The following is an 18,912-nucleotide window of genomic DNA, read 5'->3' on the forward strand; positions in this document are numbered from 1 at the left end:
TTCCCAGACCAGGGCACGAACCCGTGTCCCCTGCATGGGCAGGCAGACTCTCAACCACTGTGCCACAGGGAAGACTGCCCCACATAACTTTAACTGAATAAGTCCTGCTCCCAACCCCCGATGTCTCCCAGTGCTCTGAGTATGAAGCCAAGATCCTTGCCTGGCCTCCCGGGCTCTGCAGGTTCCACCACACCATCCACAACTCTTTCCCCTGGTCCCCATATTTATAAATGTAAGGCCAAGATTTATATCTTTGTTACGGAGACACAGTTGAGTAAAGCAATGTAACTGTCAAGAGTTACTGACTGAGAGATCTGTCACAGGGGCTCTTGGGAGTCTATAGATTAATATCAATATAAGTTATGGATATTAATATCTCCAGGGTGTTTGAGCAGTTTTTGCCTCAGACTGCTGTCCTGATCCAGTCAGGAACCCTGCTTATTTATATTTTGCTTGAAGAGGGTCCAAAGATGGCACCACAGGTTAGCAAATCTAAATGGGCTCCAGTCTCCCTCTATTGAAGAAATAGGTCACAGTATGTCTGGCTTCAGCCATAACCTGCTCTGGTCCTTAGTGCCTTGTCCCTCCTGTGAGACCCTGTGAGACCCTCCCCACTGCTGCCTCACCCCATCACCTTCTCTCTGGCCAACTTCTTCTTGCCTTCTTCCTGCTCTCAAAGAACTACCTCCAAGAGAAGAGCCATCCTCAGACCTGTTCTTGGGCACAAAGCCCTTCTTTGGCATCCGTTAGACCACTGGAGTTTTATTGTTTAGTCTGTAACTCTCTAGATATTCCTTTTTCCTTTCCTGTCCTGACCTCCTCATGCCCAAAAGGTAAGCCTCATTAAACAACCTCAACATCCAGAAAGACCCTACCTCAGTAGAGCACTTTCCTGTTCATTCAACCAAGGCATGAGTGTCAAGGTGCCTGGAGTGGTAGTTCACTTCCCTACCAAACATGTCTTTATGTGTTCTCTTGTTTAAGCTTCAGAAGTGTGTAGTGAGTTTGGTGTAACCATTCCCCTTTTTTCATGTAATAATAAAATAACAGCTAAGATTTCTTGAGTGCCAGCTGCTGTTTAAGCACGTTATGAGTTAACTCATTTAGTCTTCTTAATGCCATGGTGGTAAGTACAGGATCATCTCCATTTTACAGATGAGGAAACTGAGGCATGGAGGTCTAAGTAACTTGCCCACGTTTATACAGCTGATAGATGACAAAACCAGAATTTGAATCTGATGCAGTCTTATCCTCATGTGGGCTTACCCCCTGCACAGGAACTGCCAACGGAAGAAAATCTACCTAGTTGGGGGGCTGGGAATGGAAAGGGCTTATCCAGGATGAGATGGGAAAAGCAGCCTGGCCTCCTCACTCAAGCACCTCTCTTTCTATAACCTGCTGCTCTCTGTCTGCTTCCTGGCCATATTTCCCTCAGGGAAGCTGCATACCCTGTTCATCCCTTAGCCTGAGGGTCTCAGCTGTCAGTGGCACTTCACATGACAGAGGGCATTCATAGCCACACCTCTGTGGGCTCAGCCAGATTCAGGTAAGAAAAATAGGGATGAACAAACAAGCATGACAATATCTCATCACCACAGGGCATGAGGATTCACTGGTATTAGGTGGAATGATGTGAAAATGCTGATCTTCGACAAGTTTTGACTCGCAAACACAGCATTTTGTATGGGCTTTGGTGTTCAGCCCAGAGAGTGGGTCTGGGTGAGCTGTTGTGAAGAGACGACCAGAATCCTCAAACCCAGAGCAGAAGCAACATCGGTGCACACGGGAAATGGCTAAGGGGGGTAAAACTTTCCTGAAAATGTGCCATGACGCAGTTTGCAGAAGCCACAAGAAGAAAAGAAAACCACCCAGCCTTGCATCTGATGCACCAAAGAGAGAGGGCAGCCTCTGGCAGCCACATCACAGGAGGGCAGGTGTGGTATCCCTGCCCTCTGGGCAAATGAGGACAAGGAACTCCCTCTGATGTGGGCATCATGTCCTCCAAGTGCCTGCTTCTCTGCTCTGTGGTCCCTTGGCATATAATGAGCACAGCATGTCACAGCTGCTCGAGACACAATCATAGCAAGTTCCCCAGCATTTAAAGCTAAAATAGCATTGAGAAGCATCACCCTGTGGTCAAATCCAGGAGTGAAAAGAAAACCTCCCCCAGGAGTCTGATGGATTAATGGGTGACCCATGGGTGGCTCAGCTTTGGGACACTAGGTAGTTAACAAATGTCACCATTTATTGATGGGAATGAAATTATGGGGACAGGATGTAAGATGGAATCAGCAAGAAGAATTTAGTGTGAAACAGAAACTTAAACAGTTTCAATAAATCAAAGGAATAAACCAAGAAGAAACACCACAAAAATTTCAAGCAACCCCATTAATAGGAAATGAAGTACTAGAAGCCAGAATAATTGAGTTATCCCAGAGAGGAAATCACACGTGAGAATGAATTTACAGCCCTCTCCTGCCTGATAGAGTGAAAGACACAAGGAAGCCTTTAAGCAGCCGCAAATATAGAGAGACAACAAATATTAGCAATGGGAGGGTGGAGAATTTCTTCAGGAAGCACGTCTCACCTTATCAAAGATGCCCTGTGCCTCAAGGTGATTATTTCAAGTAAGAGGCAGTCAGACTACTGTTAGTTAACTAACAAAGTGAAAGTCAATTAACCAAGAAACCACACTTTTAGGGGTATTGAATAATGTCCTATCAGTGATTTGTTTGGGGAGCAAAGATAAGACCATGTAAAAACAGGAAAAGAAGAAGAAGAAAAAGAAGAAGAAGGAGCAGAAGGATGAGGAAGAAGAGGAGGAGGAAGAAGAAGAAGAAGGGGGAGGAAAGGAGGAAGAGGGGGAAGAGGAAGAAGTGGAGGGGGAGGGAGGGGGAGGGGAGGGAAGGGGAGGGGGAAGAGGAGGAAGGGGAGGGGGAAGGAGGGGGAGAGAAAAGGAGGAAGAGGGGGAAGAGGAAGAAGAGGAGGGGAGGGGGAGGGGAGGGGAGGGGGAGGGCCTGGGGAGTGGGAGGGGAGGGAGGGGGAGGGGAGTAGGGGGAGAGAAAAGGAGGAAGAGGGGGAAGAGGAAGAAGTGGAGGGGGAGGGAGGGGGAGAGAAAAGGAGGAAGAGGGGGAAGAGGAAGAAGTGGAGGGGGAGGGAGGGGGAGGGGGAGAAGAAGAAGAAGAAAGTGATGATGAAGAAGGAGCAGAAGAAGAAGGAGAAGAAAAGGGTAGCGAGAAAACCAGCTTCTCAGGGGCCTTGTTGCATGATGAATGAGTACATTTTCAGTCTATTGGCTGGGATGGGGATGTATTGATGGTCCAGGGCTCAGACTGTCCCGCAGAGAAACCGCTGTGCTCCCGCCAGAGTCTTACTAAGGACAGGACCCTAAAAACATGCAACATCAGAGAGGAGGTCTGGAGGCATATTCTGATCTAGAAATAATGCTGTCTAATATGGTAGCCACTGGGTACCTGTGACTACCAGCTAGTTGAATCCAGATGTGCCATGAGATACACACCAGAATCTGAAGACCTGGTACAAACAAAAACAGGTAAAATATCTCAACCCTACTGTTTTATATTGATTAGGGTGTCAATGACAGTATTTTGGATATATGGGGTTAAGTGAAATATTTCTGTTTCTTTCTGCTCTTTTAATGGAAGCAGTAGAAAATATAAAATGCAAGGTGTGGCTCTGTCTCTGTCAGACAGTGGGAGTCTAGAAACTGAATGTCGCAAGTGAGCCAGGCCCTCCCCTTCCTCTGCCAACTCTCCCAAGTTGAGGACTAAGGGGCAGCTGCTAGGGCAGAAGCAGCCAGGTAGGGGCTCCTGGGTGGTCCCCTCCCAACATCTAGGCAAGAGAGGGCAAGAGCCCTGCATGTGCTACAGGCACCAGGGGACAGCAGGGGAGGGCTGGCTTCCCACCTGGAGGACAGCAGAGGCAACACCACCTGGGGGCCAGGAGGACTTGATCTGCAGCCCAGGTGAGTCCAGGAATCTCCAAATCCAGGCAAGGACCTGAGCCAAGGAAGCACTGTTCATTCCTGAGACTGTGCAACTCCCTTCTCCCAGGGAGCGTGTGTGGAGTGGGCAGGCGAGGGTCATTAACAAAATTATAAGTCGTCACGTAGTAACCTCTGCAGGAAAGAACACCGAGTACCAGTGAATTCAGAAAACGAGGGTGTGTTACGTTACTAGTGCTGCCCTAACAGGATCGCAGACTAGGGGACGACAGAAATTCATTCTCTCACAGTTCTGGACACCAGAAATCAAACATCAGGGTATCGGCAAGGTTGATTCCTTCTGAGGCTGGGAGAGACGACCCATTTCACACCTCTTCCTGGCTCCTGGGGACTCGCTGACCATCTCTGCTTTCCTTGGCTTGTGGCACCGTCACCGCATTTGTGCGTTCCTCTGCACACGGCTTTCCCCGTGTGTCTGCACTTCATCTTCCCTCTCTGCAGGTCTGTTGCTGCCTTTAAATTGTCTCCTTTTTTATGAGGACAAGTCATATTGGCCCAGCGCTGCCCCTGACTTGATCACCTCTGTGAAGAGCCCATCTCTAAATGAGACCACATTCTGAAGTATGGGGGCTAAGACTCCCACACGTCACTTCTGGGGACACAATTCAGCCCTAACAAGGGGGAGGTGGTCTGTGTGAAACGAATTAGCTACAGGCAGTTCATTAAGAGTTCCGTATGCCAGTCCAGAAACTCAGATGTGAGAAATAGAACTTTTCAAAATATATTCCCACCCTTAAACTTCTGTTAAAAGGTTTAAAGCTTGGCCAATTCAGTGAACCAACTATCTTCCCTAAGTTGTGTCTTGATCTCAAGGACTTGACCAGTGCAGAGGAGTTTTAATCCTGTGTTGGGTCTGGAGCTAGAATGTGATTCTTCCTGTCTTCTATCCAAGTGGCCATCTTCTGAATTATCTGGTATCTCGTGTAGACATCTGTCATTGATTCACTGAAGCCCCACTGAGCCGGCCTCATTTCCATCTTCCTGCCCCTAAGTTCAGAGGCTCCCTCTGCCCCCTTCTTAACACCTCAAGCACCGGAGACTCTGGCATGGTTTCTATGTGGTGCCGCAAATAGGAATCCCTGCAATGCAGTCAACACAACAGCCCCCGTCTGTCCGGACCTGCCACGCCGCCATCTCTTCTCTGGGGTTCTGCTGTTGCTGTAGAAGTCGAACGTGGGACTGGATGTGGGTTCTGGTGCCCTTTGCTCCTCAAACTTCTCTGGTCCTTTCTCTTGGACCCCTCAACATCCCTCATTTTTCACTTGTCCTGCTCTCTCAATTTTAGAAAATCTTTCCTAGCTGAAGAAGAGCTAGAAGCACAGTTCTGACCCAGGATGTTTCCTCCACATAATGATTCTACATTTGTAGGGTTTTCACCAAAGGGATGGTCTCTTGGAACACAAAAGCCAAGGGAAAGCAGGACTGAGTGCTGTGTGCCCTGTATCTCCCTGCTGAGACCAGGGGCATAGGATAACCATCCACCTGGCCAGGGAGTGGAGGGGATAGGAGAGAAAGGAGTCACATAAACCACCAGGAGGAGAAAAGGCATTGGTCAAAATCTCGGCAAATACACTCTTGCTCCCCTGTGTGACCAACCTTGACAAGACATATGAATGGAGAGACAAATGTGCGCTCTTCCTGTTAAAATAGATCTTCATTATGGTATAGGAAAAAAAATATTTAAATTTATAATGTGTGTACCTAAGAGTGGCAGAGGTTTGCTCATTTTTAACTCAGTGAAACCTCACTAATTTGGACTTTTAAAAAATGCTATTTCGCAGCTTCTAGATAATAAAATTATTATGATGGTTTAAAAAAGTATTCACCCGCAGAATTTCCAATGGGCTTTGCTACCTGAATGGATACTGCCTAAATCCATTAAAACATTTCCTGCCCTTAGTGGTTTACATGTTCCCCAGGTAACGTTCGTTCATCCACTGAGCGAACCCTTTTATTACAGATTGTAGAAAGGCCCTGGCCATTTCTGATTTAACACATGTTTCAAATTATCAAAGTCTTATTCTATCAAGCTGTATCTGTTTGTCTAAATGATTTATTGTTTATTCAGTTACAGATTTCCAGAAGTGGTAGGATCATCACCAGTTCTGAAGTCATCTTGGTGATAGCACACGTGGTGGATAAATTCTCACAAGGCAGAAATCTCTTTATATACCAGAAATGGGGATTTCACAGGGTAGTGAATCAGCTTCAGATCTTTCAGCACCAAGGGGGTTTGTCTAATAAGAGTGCTTAGCAAACCAAAGGGAAGATGATTGTAGAGTGATGAAATATTCAAGACGACAAAATAGCGACACACAGAAAGCAATAGCACTTGCCAGATAGCTGGGTATTTTCTCCAGGCCTCTCAAGATAGTGAGATCTGGACGAAGCATCCGCCCACACTGGGTGCAGATGAACCTAGTCCAGACACCTCTCTGGGGGCCTCCCAGCTCTCTCTCACTGCCCCCAGGGAACGCAGGCTTCCCTTCAGATCCCTTGGCCCGGGAGCGCTGCACAATTAGGTTCCCAGTATAACCAAATGAGGCTTCAGCTCCCTGCTGCTCGGTCGTGCTCTGTGCAGAGCAGATACAGCCAGCTCATGGAGGAACATGGCCATAAATCATTAAGCGTCAGAGCCTTTTCAAGTTAAATCCCTCAGCTCTGGAGCCCATGGCTCACAGAAGGTTCACGGAGCATCAATTATGGAAATGCCTTCGAGTGAAGACTAGCGGTACATTTGGTTACTCATTTACTTTCCATTCCTGAATTGCAATAACTCTATTTCAGGAATCATTCTGCAGTCTACCATCTACTGTTGGTGCAATTTTCTAACATGAAGGGACCTTTCAAAAATAATTGTATGCCATATATACATATATATGTGTGTGTATGTATATATATTTTGTGTGCGTGTGTCTGAGTATCTGTGTGTATCTGTGTGTGTGGAATTTCACCTAGGAATGAATCAGTTAAAAACATTTTTAATTAATACTGAATACAACACTGAAAAGTCACTTGGTGTCAAATAGAATTGCTTTTGGGTGGGCTAGAGAGGTATCCAAGCATGGAACCACTGTGCAGGATTTTGTCAACATCGTCAGAAGTAGGTTTTAAATCCCTGCCTCCTAACCCTTGCCGCTTTGTGTGTGCCTCATAAACCCATTCTATAATGAGTATTTTATTTAAGCCATTTTTAGAGATTAGAACAGAGTTTATTTCCTTCTACTTTTCATTTATGTTCCTTTTAATCCCTTCATTCTATAAACTTAATTGCTATTTTGCTAGTCCCCAAGCAGCTAACCTAAGCCTTCTTTAAGCATTTCTTAGTAATTTTGCTTTCCATTATTTAGCACATTTCTCTCTAGTCGGCTAAATGAAACTTTCAGGGTATTTCTTGGGTGAATAAAACTTTCAGATGAGGCATTTGCTTTTTGGTTACAACTGAACACATTTTATTTTGCATTCTTTCCTTCTTCTAGGGGGCTTCAAATAGATGCCAGAATGATGGATACCAGCCATTAGTAATGTTCTTTTTTTTTTTCTTTGTCTTAGGCAAAGCACTCAACATTACATTTGGTAGAAAAACAAATGAGCATTTGACACAGTTGCCACCATCTCCCCCCATCCTGACAGATTTGGACGCTGCTCAAGATATCTCAGTGCCCTCTTCTTCTGGTTTGACGCCCACACTCAGGCTGCTACCTGCTTTATCTTCCTGTCTGACTGTAGTTTTACTCTCTCACATATACCTGTTAGAGCAGCAGCAGCGTAATAAAGTAAACAAGCAAATAACTAAGCTTGAAAGAATCCACTGAGGATACGTCCTGTCTGGGTAAAATGATTTCATCCAAGGAAAAGACTTTGGAGAAGAGTTCGATTATTTACCAACTTATTCTCTGATTAAAAATCGTAGCAGGGCCTCCCTGGTGGCGCAGTGGTTGAGAGTCCGCCTGCCGATGCAGGGGATACGGGTTCGTGCCCCGGTCTGGGAGGATCCCATATGCCGCGGAGCGGCTGGGCCCGTGAGCCATGGCCGCTGAGCCTGTGCGTCCGGAGCCTGCGCGTCCGGAGCCTGTGCTCCGCAACAGGGGAGGCCACAACAGTGAGAGGCCCGCATACCGCAAAAAAAAAAAAAAGAACTCTGCAGTGGAAGCATATCAATAAGTCATAACAGTCATGAAATCAGTTGCCATGACAAATGGGTGTATATTTGTATATGATATATTTATCTAACTATACTTATTCAAAATATAAGTCCTTGCAATCAGTTCTTCAAAAAAAGGGAAAAAAATGGATTTGGCCAGTAGTATAGTGGCTGGCTTAATGATAAATAGCCATAGGTATATGAGTCAAGTGTAAAATGAGGCAACAAAAGCAATGTGTTTCTCCTATGAGACCACAGAGCCCTAAATTTGCTTTCATATTTGTGTCTCTGGATAAGGCATTTCTCACCTCAGCCCCCAGCCGGGCCATGTCCCTGCCATGGAACATAGCCATTTACATTTCTTTCAAGTGCTACATTTCACAGGAGGATTCCATGTTTATTTTCCCCTTTGATTCTGTCACCTACTACCACAAAGATTATCGATGACCAGGGTGGTCGTTATCATCCTATTGCACCAAGAAGAAAACAGTCTTATGGAGGTCACGTGGCGTGGCGTATCTGTGTCTCACTGCTAATGCTGGGATACAAAGACTTGATTAAATTTTATTCTGAAGTTGATCTTCCTTTAACAGCACTGTAGCCACCTCCAACAAGTTATTTCTTAGTGTTGACTTAAAAAAAAAAAAAAGTAGGAATTTTTGTCCGTTCCAACTTGAGAGTTGACTTGAGACCCTAAGTCAACCAAGTTGACTTCCCAGCTGTGCTTACTGTGCCATGGATCAAGGATCTGGACAAGTAATTAGGAATCTCTACCAAAGACTTGATAAGGACAGATAAAACACAGTCCACACAGTGTTGAAACCAGTCCAGTAAAATCTCATCCTGATTGCTCATCACTGATTAGTCCTTAAGGATATGAAGTTGGAAAAGGACACAGTTTGTACACAGGGGTCTTGCCATTAAAAATTGCAGTATCATATATTAACGCATATATGTGGAATCTAGAGAAATGGTACAGATGAACCTATATGCAGGGCAGGAATAGAGATGCAGATGTAAAAAATGGATGTGTAGACACGAGGGAGGGGAAGGGGGGTGGGACAAATTGGAAGATTAGGATTGACATATATGCACTACCATATGTAAAATAGCTAGCTAGTGGAAACCTGCTGTATAGCACAGGGAGCTCAGCTCAGTTCTCTGTGGTGACCTAGCTGGGTGGGATGGGGGTGGGAGGGAGGTCAAAGAGGGAGGGGATATAGGTATATATATAGAGGATTCACTTCATTGTACAGCAGAAACTAACACATTGTAAAGCAACTATACTCCAGTAAAAATTCAAAAATTAAAAAAAAAAGAAATTGCAGCTGTGTCATATTCCATAGGTGACTCACTTGAATATGGTTAATTCTCCAAGGTAATGAGTACTTGAAACCTCAATGAAATTGATCAATGCCTCTGTTACAAACTGAAATGGAAATTACTAACCCTGAAAAAGCTACAAAATAACGTGGGGTAAATACCAACTCTTTATTTGCTTATTTTTTTAACTGGAAATGGAAAGCTAGTCACTCAGGCTATAGATCATCTTCTGGAGAATACTTGTTTCAACCACTTTACCAGGTCTTGTAAGTTTCCCAATCAAAAGAAGATAATAATGCCTGTGAATGTGCTTGGTGAATAGTAAAGAGCCAGGAAAATGTGAATGGAATTTTTACTCTCATCAGTATTATTATATTATGTTGTAGATAGACTAGTACAGCATAATTATGGTTTAATGTAACATATTTACTGCCAGCAACTGCTATAGTATTAGTCAAGCTTCCAGTGTAAAAAAAGTCTATGAAATCTAAACCATCAATCTATGGATTGATGGAGTGTCATCACCGCAGAGGTTGAAGTGGACATAACTTAGAACACTTATCGTCAAGACGCACCCCTTTCCTTGCAGCTCTGCACATCAGAGTCCAGATGAAAGGAGAGGAAAACCGGGGGCAGTGTATGGAGAAAAGGAGCCCTGGACAAAGGGCATGGAGACCCCCATCTGCACATCCATTGCTCTTAAACCGTGTGTCTTAAACCCCATACAGCTACACTCAGTATTTCCAAATGGGTGGTTATTCATATTCATGTGGCATTTTTTTCCTCCTTGAAATCTAAAACAGAAAACTGTAGTGATTTACCAAAAGGCACAACCAAAACAACAACGGGAACGGCAACAACATAAGGAAACATGCAATGGGTTTGGTTCTTCAAGACCACGTTTAAAACAAGCACTCCCCGTTTTTGGAGAATGTGAGGCCATGCTCTAGTACTTGGGGTCTTATTCCTTCATGTACATGGTAATATTTAGTTCAACAAATACAAGTCTTAACAGTAACCATAATTGTATTGTTGCTATTGTTAGTAATCATAAATAGAAAAAAGACTTAATACCAACGTCAGAGATGGGAAAATTAAGGCCCCAAAAAAGTACATGAACCACAGTGAATTATGGGGCAGATCCTGGAGTCCAGTCCTCTGAACCTCCAGCGAGAAGAAATCCCAGGAAAACAGGCTGTTTCTTTGAGGAAGTAAAGATGACCAGAGGGCTGTCAGTTCCAATTTAATAATTTTATGCACATCCTACCTTGCAAATTCTTTTAAAATATATGTATATTTAACGTGGACATAAAAAATCAATGTTGCGGGCTTCCCTGGTGGCGCAGTGGTTGAGAGTCCGCCTGCCGATGCAGGGGACACGGGTTCATGCCCCGGTACGGGAGGATCCCACATGGCCGCGGAGCAGCTGGGCCTGTGAGCCATGGCTTCTGAGCCTGCGCGTCCGGAGCCTATGCTCCACAACGGGAGAGGCCACAACAGTGAGAGGTCTGCATACTGCAAAAAAATAAAATAAAATAAAATAAATCAATGTTGCAGCCTCAGCCTCATTCACACCTTGAGGTAGTTTATAATGGAAAAAGCAGCAGTAAAATTAAAAATGTTGATAACTTCCTAACAGTGCTTTTTGTTGTTTTATGTTTGACATAACTGACCAAATGGGACATGCTCACTTTTAATGTGGTTTTATTTATTTTTCTTACACTATTTCTTTAGCACTTTTTCTTCTCACATGACATATTAATATATAATTCAGAGACTTTATGCCTCCCTGCACTACTGGCATGATTTCTTGTGCTTTTGAGCTGCTCTATTTATGAGCCAATGGCCAAAATGTCTTTGATTATTCATTTTGTGGAGGGGAAGGGCAATTATTTAAAGCTGCTGGGAATTTTAACCCCCTAAATCCCAAGTTGCTTTTCTGTGTTTTAGAGATTTGCCTAAGCTCTGACCCTGGCCAGTAACAGTCTATCTCCTGCTGGGCTGTCCTGTACTCTGTCTGAATGCCGACCCTGGGAAGCTGATGGGGGTGAGGACCCCCATGATGGGGGAACAGACACCTCATGGGCATCAGCCCAGATTCTCGGGCTTTCACCCCCAAGTCTTCACAGCCATTTTCTTAAATTGTTTACACGTGTTTGTTCCGTTGATTTTGTTGTTAACTTCTACCATTTTGGGCAGCAGCTCACTGGCTGGGCTCTTGGGAAACTCCTGAGAAATCCCAGGAAATCTGCAGCCGAGCCCTCACCCCAGAGCTCAGCATCCCACATCTGCTCTGCATCTCTCTAAGGCAACACTGGTGCCTCCCTCCGAGCTTCTGGGATGAGAAAATCCTGTCAGCGGAAGAGTAAGATTATGCGGCATAATTATAAGATTTAGAGGCCGGAAGGGGCTTTGGAGATCATCACTCTTTTTGTTTTACATGAGGAGGTGGAGAAATCACGCTTTGTGAAAAGGTCATGGAAACAGCAAGTGGTAAGTGCTTGCCTTGAACCAGAGTCCTAGCCCTCCAGAACGTCGTCGTCCTTCCACTCCCATCCCCGTGAACTTTCTCAGTTACACGTGGGTCTGTGTGTGTGTGTGTACGTGCACGTGTGTGTGCGTCTGTGCCTTAAGCCCATCTGCCCAATTTGTCCCAGGACCTGCTCTCAGCTCACCGAGTGCCTTAATGTTGCCCCGAACCCAGGCAGACAGGCGTGTACATCACTGTCCCACCTCATGCCCAGCCGGACTCCTCTGGGCTTCTTCTGAATGCTCTTTCCCTCCACACCAGACTTCCCACAATTAGAAAAAGCCCGAGAGAAGGACAAGAAAGAGGAATGACAAGGATGATGATGGAAACTGCCAAGGAGCTTTCCCTTCTCCACTTATTTCTTTGCTGCCTTGGCTAATTAATTCCCGGCGTTGTGTGTTCTCACACCTGTGGATTGCAGACACCCTGTCTTCCATGTCAAGAGGACCTGGGTGGAGCCAGTCTCAGCACAGCCCCTGGGGCATACAAGAGTGTGTGTCAGAGCAGAGAGGAATTAATGTGGCGACATACATGATAAGAGAGGTAGGTGAAGCCTATGACAGCCAGGTCTGTCCTCCAAGATGGCTGTGCACATCCTCTTAACTCCCTTTCTTCCTCTCTCTCCTTCCCTTCTTTTCTCTCTCTTCCCTCCTCCCATCCCTCCTTCCTTCCTTACATCCTTCCATTTCTGTCTTCTTTTCTGTATTTTTCTTTTCCTTTCTTTCTTCCTTCCTCCTTCCCTCCCTTCCTTCCTTCCTTCCTTCCTTCTTTCCTTTTTCTTTTTTGCCAGAAAAGAAACAGCCAACAATCCTTAGCCTCTCACAGAATCTTTAACTAAAAGAAAGATGCCATTCGCCCATAATTTATTCACTTTTCCATTCATCCAACACTTACTATGTTTCCTTAGGCACCAGGCTGGATCCCAAGGCTGCAAAGGATGATGCAACCCAGCTTCCACCCCCAGCTGAGCTTGAATGTTTACACTCAGCCGTCTTAGTCCAGGCCTGCCTGGCAAACCTGAAGTGTGCAGATCGGACTGGGGCAGCCGTCGTTCAAGCTGCCTTCTAATCATGCTCTGTGGACCAGCGTGCTCAGGACCGCGAGGGCTGATAACCAGAGAACTGCACACTCAGTTGCCAAGGCATCAAATGGCTCCAATGCTTCCCACCCCGGGAGGGCCCCAGGGGAACCACGGCTCAAGCTGCAGGTGACAGAGGACCGATTCCGACCTCTGTCTGCCAAGACAGCACTCAGTGAAAACACACACGTGTTCCACCACTTCCCAAGGTGCAGCCACTCTCTTAATAAGAATAGCGTGGTTTTTATGAGGCCATGATTTTTTCTGGTAATAAACACAGCTAACAAATTATGCAGCAATTACTCTGTGCCAGGCACTGTTCTAAGTCCCTCTTATGAGTCAATCCACTTAAACCTCACACCAATCCTAAGTTAAGTGCTTGATTTTCCCTGTTATGGACTGAATTGTGTTCCCCAAATCCATACGTTGAAGCTCCAGCCCCCAAAGTGATTGTATTTGGAGATGGAGTCTTTAGGGAGGTGATTAGGGCTCGATGAGGTCATGAGGGTATGGCCCTGACCCAATAAGACTGGTGTCCTTACAAGAAGAGGAAAAGACCCCAGGGCTCTCTCTCTCACACACACAGAGGAAAGGCCATGTGAGGACACAGTGAGAAGATGGTTGTCCATGAGCCAGGAAGAGAGGTCTTTCCAGAAACTAGCCCTATGACACATTGACCTTGGACTTCTGATCTCCAGAAGAGAAAATAAATTACTATTGTTTGTTCCACCCAGTCTGGGTATTTTGTTACAGCAACCCTAGCAGACTAATACAACATCATTTTACAAATTAGGAAAGTGAGACTCGTAATCAGGGACCAGTGTTCAAACAGAGCCTGTGTTCTTATATACTATACTGCAGTCTCTCTACTCAGCAGGAGGGTTTATGAAAAAGTCCACATTCTCATCCAGAGGACTCTTCCAAACACCTTCAAGAGAAGCTTAAATATATTTGGATAAAGTTTTGTTTAATGGTTTTCAAACTTTTAGAAATACCACCAAGTTTCCAATGGTGCTTTTAGATATTCTGCAAATATTTGAAGTATTTGAAATATTTCTAACAATTGAAATAAATACATAAAAACAATGCAAAGACTCCAATATGTTATAAATCAATTTTAACACATCAGGCAACATCAAATTAACTAAAATTACCATTAGTTGATTTTATCATGTGTTATAAAATTTGCTTACAAAGCATTTACACATAATTTATGTAATATATAACAATACATAATATACTCTATATAGTGATATATAATATAAAATTATATATAATAGTGTCACTTTAAACTGCTTTATGTATGGGTATTTGTATTAGTCTGCTCAGGCTGCTGTAACAAAGTAGCATAGACTGGGTGGTTTAAACAACAGACGTTTATTTCTCACAGTGCTGGACACTGAAAAGTCCAAGATCAAGGGACCAGCGTGGTCAGTTTCTCTTCCTAGCTTGCAGATGACCATCTTTCTCACATCTCATGAGAGAGAGAGACAGACAGAAGGAAAGAGAGAGAGAAAGCAAGTTGTCTCTTGTCCCTTTTTATAAGGACACTGATATCATCATGGGGGCCCCACCCTCATGACCTCCTCTGAACCTAATCACCTCCCAAAGGCCCCATCTCCAAAAACTGTCTCACTGGGTATTGGGGCTTCAACCTATGAAATTTGTGGGATGTGGGGGACACAATTTAGTCCTTAGCAGTGTTCCATCTAGATCATATTTTAAAACAGAATTTTGTTACTTAAAAATTTCGAAAATCTGCTCTGATTCATATCCCTTTAGTAATTAAAAACTTTATTTTCCTTTAATGTTAAGGCAGAACTTACAGATTGCTTGTCAATCTCTATTTACATTTTGGTAAACAGTAATATTACAATGGGGGGAAATGTTAATTTCTACTTATTTTCTGGTAGAGGAAGTTCACTGTAGTAATGCATACAAAAGTTTTTCATTAGTGTGCCTTTAAACATCACTAACTTTTGAACAGCATAAAATACAGACACAGGGAACTGTGGACATCTCACAGCCCTGGATCTAAATGGTGGAGCTCTTGGTCTGAATGCACAGACACGTCCACTGCTAGTGCACATGTGACCAATACACAGACATCAGGAGTGAACAAGTACCAAATCATGGAGAAAAAAATAAGTTCTATCATGGTATGTGGTAAGCACACAAAAAGCCACTACAACCTCCTGATATATACACAGAAACCTTTAGTGAACAAGCTTTAAGATTTTATTTACAATTTTTTTTCTGAACTTAAGCAAATTCCTTTTCAGTTCAAAACTAGGCAAATATGACCAAAACAGGAAGGATTTGCAGGTGGGTCCAGGGACCATGCCTCCCAACACAAGACTCTTGGGCCTCCAGCGGCCACCTCTACAGATGGCAGATCTGGTTAGTAAGGCCTCCTGCCCTTATCACCTCCAAATTCCAATGGAAAAGGATCAGTCTCCAGCAAAAGGACAGAACCTGAGATCTCAGGCAGCAAAACATAAAACAAAGCAAAAATTCCATCCATGAGTGAATGTTTGCCCAATAATGCTGCTCTGACAGCACCATAGAAGCAGGTTTATTTTTTATGGTAGGTGACCCCAAAAAGGAAGAGCTTGGGTGCTGCCTAAGAACTTGAAAACTCTGAGCATTTATAAAATTGCAGCACTGCAGCTTGGCTTTACAACCACTCAGAGACCCCTTTTTCCATCTCCATCTGGGAATAAAGCAATCTTTATTTAATTTTAGTTCTGCCAACCAACAACAGCTTCTCTACATTTTGCCTTGTTCAGTAATAGGTGTATAGCTTTGCTGAGAATGAGGTGCAGCCCATGGAGCTCAAATCAGGAGATTAATTCAATTATGCTTTTCAGGGTTTCAAAAATACAATTTCCATTTATTATATAATTTATATTGCATGTCCTCTGTACCTGGATTTCAGCTATCTGACTATTTCTAATATGGTCCTAGATTATCTGCCGTCACCTGTGCCATAATTTTCTCCTCTTATTTCACTCTCACCTTACAATCTTCTTTAAGAACTCCTTGTACTGTGATAATTAAAATTTAGGCAACATCTCCATTAAAAGTGCACACTTGCAGGCTTCCCTGGTGACGCAGTGGTTGAGAGTCCACCTGCCAATGCAGGGGACACGGGTTCGTGCCCCAGTCTGGGAAGATCCCACATGCAGCAGAGCGGCTGGGCCCGTGAGCCATGGTCACTGAGCCTGTGCATCCGGAGCCTGTGCTCCGCAACGGGAGAGGCCACAACAGTGAGAAGCCCACGTACCGCAAAAAGAAAAGAAAAAAGAAAAAAGTGCACACTTGCAGGGGTTTATAACCATGTCGTAAAACCTTATCCATAACTAAAGGAAGTGAAAACTGTTTTCTACACAGCATCATGGACTGAGAACATTCTAAGAGAGTGCATTCATTGCTTCAAATGATGTGTATCAACTGGTTAGACCAACCCCACTCTGCAGCTTGGAGCACGTGATTAGGATGGGGAGGGCTGAATTGTACTGTGAAGTCCTAGTTCAAGGTATGGACCCCCTCAGAGGTCTGAATGGGTCCCAAGAAACAGCACAATCTTCCACAGTCCTCTGTGGGTGGGGTGGTTGGAGGATTTGGACACAAGGTGTAAATGTCAGGCAAATCATAGGAAATGCTTTTGTTTTCAAATAAATTAAAGTTGAGTGGGAAGAAGACAGATCTACCATCTCATCAGTGATCCCCACATCCATCCTCTGTGGGGGGTGGGGGGTTCTGCGGGCTGAGGGACCGAGGCTGCCCCTCAGGATCTGGACGGGGACAGAGGTCCTGGACCCCAGGTCCCGGCCTTTGCCTCCGAATAAGCCTTCAGATGGGAAATCTTTCCAAATGAGACTTAATGCTCCAAAGGCAGGGCAACTTCTCTGATGACTCAGGAACAGAGGTGCTTTCTAGGCCAAAGTGCTGGCAAACAGGTTAAGAGAATGAAAATTTCAGCTGAAAAACTTTAACTAAAGCTTGGGAAGCACTGGTCAAGCCACTTGGTTGAACAGAAGTCATTCCGGCCATCCTTCCTACCAGAAGCCTTGAAATGGTGGAACATTTAAAAATTAAGGGAACTCTTCTCAGTACTCTGTAATGACCTATGTGGGAAAAGAATTTAAAAAAGAGTGGATATATGTATATGTACAGCTGATAGACTTTGCTGTACCGCAGAAACTAACCCAACATTGTAAATCAACTATACTCTAAGAAAAATTTAAAAATAAATAAATAAAATGGAAAAAAAACAAAAGCATTGAAATCACTAAAAAAAAAAAAACCCAAAAACGCTTGCTATGAAGCTTGAAAATGCAGTTCAGAGTTGACAGGAGCACATTTCAGTTACCTGTTTAATCTTAATAACACTGGTAAGTAAACAGTATAACTCAGACTCCAATGTCCACTCTACCGTATTGGACACCTCCATTTTTTAGCTAGGTCGTGGCACAGGATATATGCTGCTCTGGGCTCTCTGGTACTTCTCTCTATAGGAAGCCACCAGCTTCCATTCTATCTGGTTGGGGACACTGTCACAGCTTAAGTGAGGCCACAGGAACCGGTGTGTAGCCTAAGCCAGGCCATCCTGCCTCTCTGTCCCACTGCCCAACAAAGTGCCATCAAAAGGTAGACACTTGAGAGCTGGAGACTTTGCCTGGGCTTCATATGTAAATATGCAAGTTATATGCTTTCCTCTTCCTCAAATGTCATTGAGTTTGCTAAACTTGGGGAATGTGACTCTGGGGTCCTGATGGACAAATGGTTTCTGCAGAATGGAGCCGTGAGGAGCTCATCAGAGCTGGACCATGGTGGACACCTCTGCATCAGGACCTGGATCTGGGGTCTTCCCTGCGTTCCTGTGAGGGCCTCGGCTTCCTTCCCTGCCCAGAAAATCAATATGTTCCCTTTAGTGTTCAAGCTAACTATCTGCCTAGGTTAGCTTGGAACTGGGGAACTCTGGTCACCGCTGTGCACTCACTCCCTTTCAGAGGCCACTTAACTGAACTAAGGGTTCAGAACTTAAATGCATAAGGAAGCAGAGAACATTTTTGGTCACTGGTAGAATATGGTCAAGGTGATCATTTATGAAGCTAAATGTCAAAAGACTCTACAGGTTAAACTTGAAAAGAATGTGTTTGTGAGTGAGACAACCTGGGGACTCGATTCCATTGAGGAAGGAACAGACACACATCGTACAGGAAGGGTTGTCAGAACTTGATGCCATCGGGTTTGAGAGGTTTACTTCCTTGTTGTTTGACTTTCTTTGCTGGAGGGAAAGATTTTGTATAGTAAGAATTGTGGAGAAGAATTTGCTTGGAACCAACCTCTGACCGAATTTAAAAAATTGCAGACAGATCTACTCCAGCCAGTAGGAAGGAACTTCCTGATCATATCTGCTCACACTTTCCCATAGTGTTCCTCACTTAACACGACACCCTGACAAGCAAAGTTCCTATCAGTGTAAATAAGCTGAAAACTAGGCCCTGGCACAGAAGCGATCAGACTAGGATTGGGCCACCATGGATTAGCCTGTGATTATGGACACGTCTAGATCATGGATTGGCAAACCATCGTATGAGTCAACAACAGCACATGGACCAATTTTCAGGATTCGTCCTCAAAAGTGAGCATACTCTTCCCCAATCCCACGCCCAGCTGGCTTATTTACGACCATCCCCTTTCCCCTGGCAAGCAATGAGCATCTGGATGCTTTGAAAGGCGGTCCACTGTGGCTCAAGAACAAGTCAGGGATGAGTTCAGCTAATACACTGTTTGCCACTTGAAGG

The sequence above is a fragment of the Mesoplodon densirostris genome, chromosome 12 (assembly GCF_025265405.1).
Source record: "Mesoplodon densirostris isolate mMesDen1 chromosome 12, mMesDen1 primary haplotype, whole genome shotgun sequence".
NCBI classification, from domain to species: Eukaryota; Metazoa; Chordata; class Mammalia; order Artiodactyla; family Ziphiidae; genus Mesoplodon; species Mesoplodon densirostris.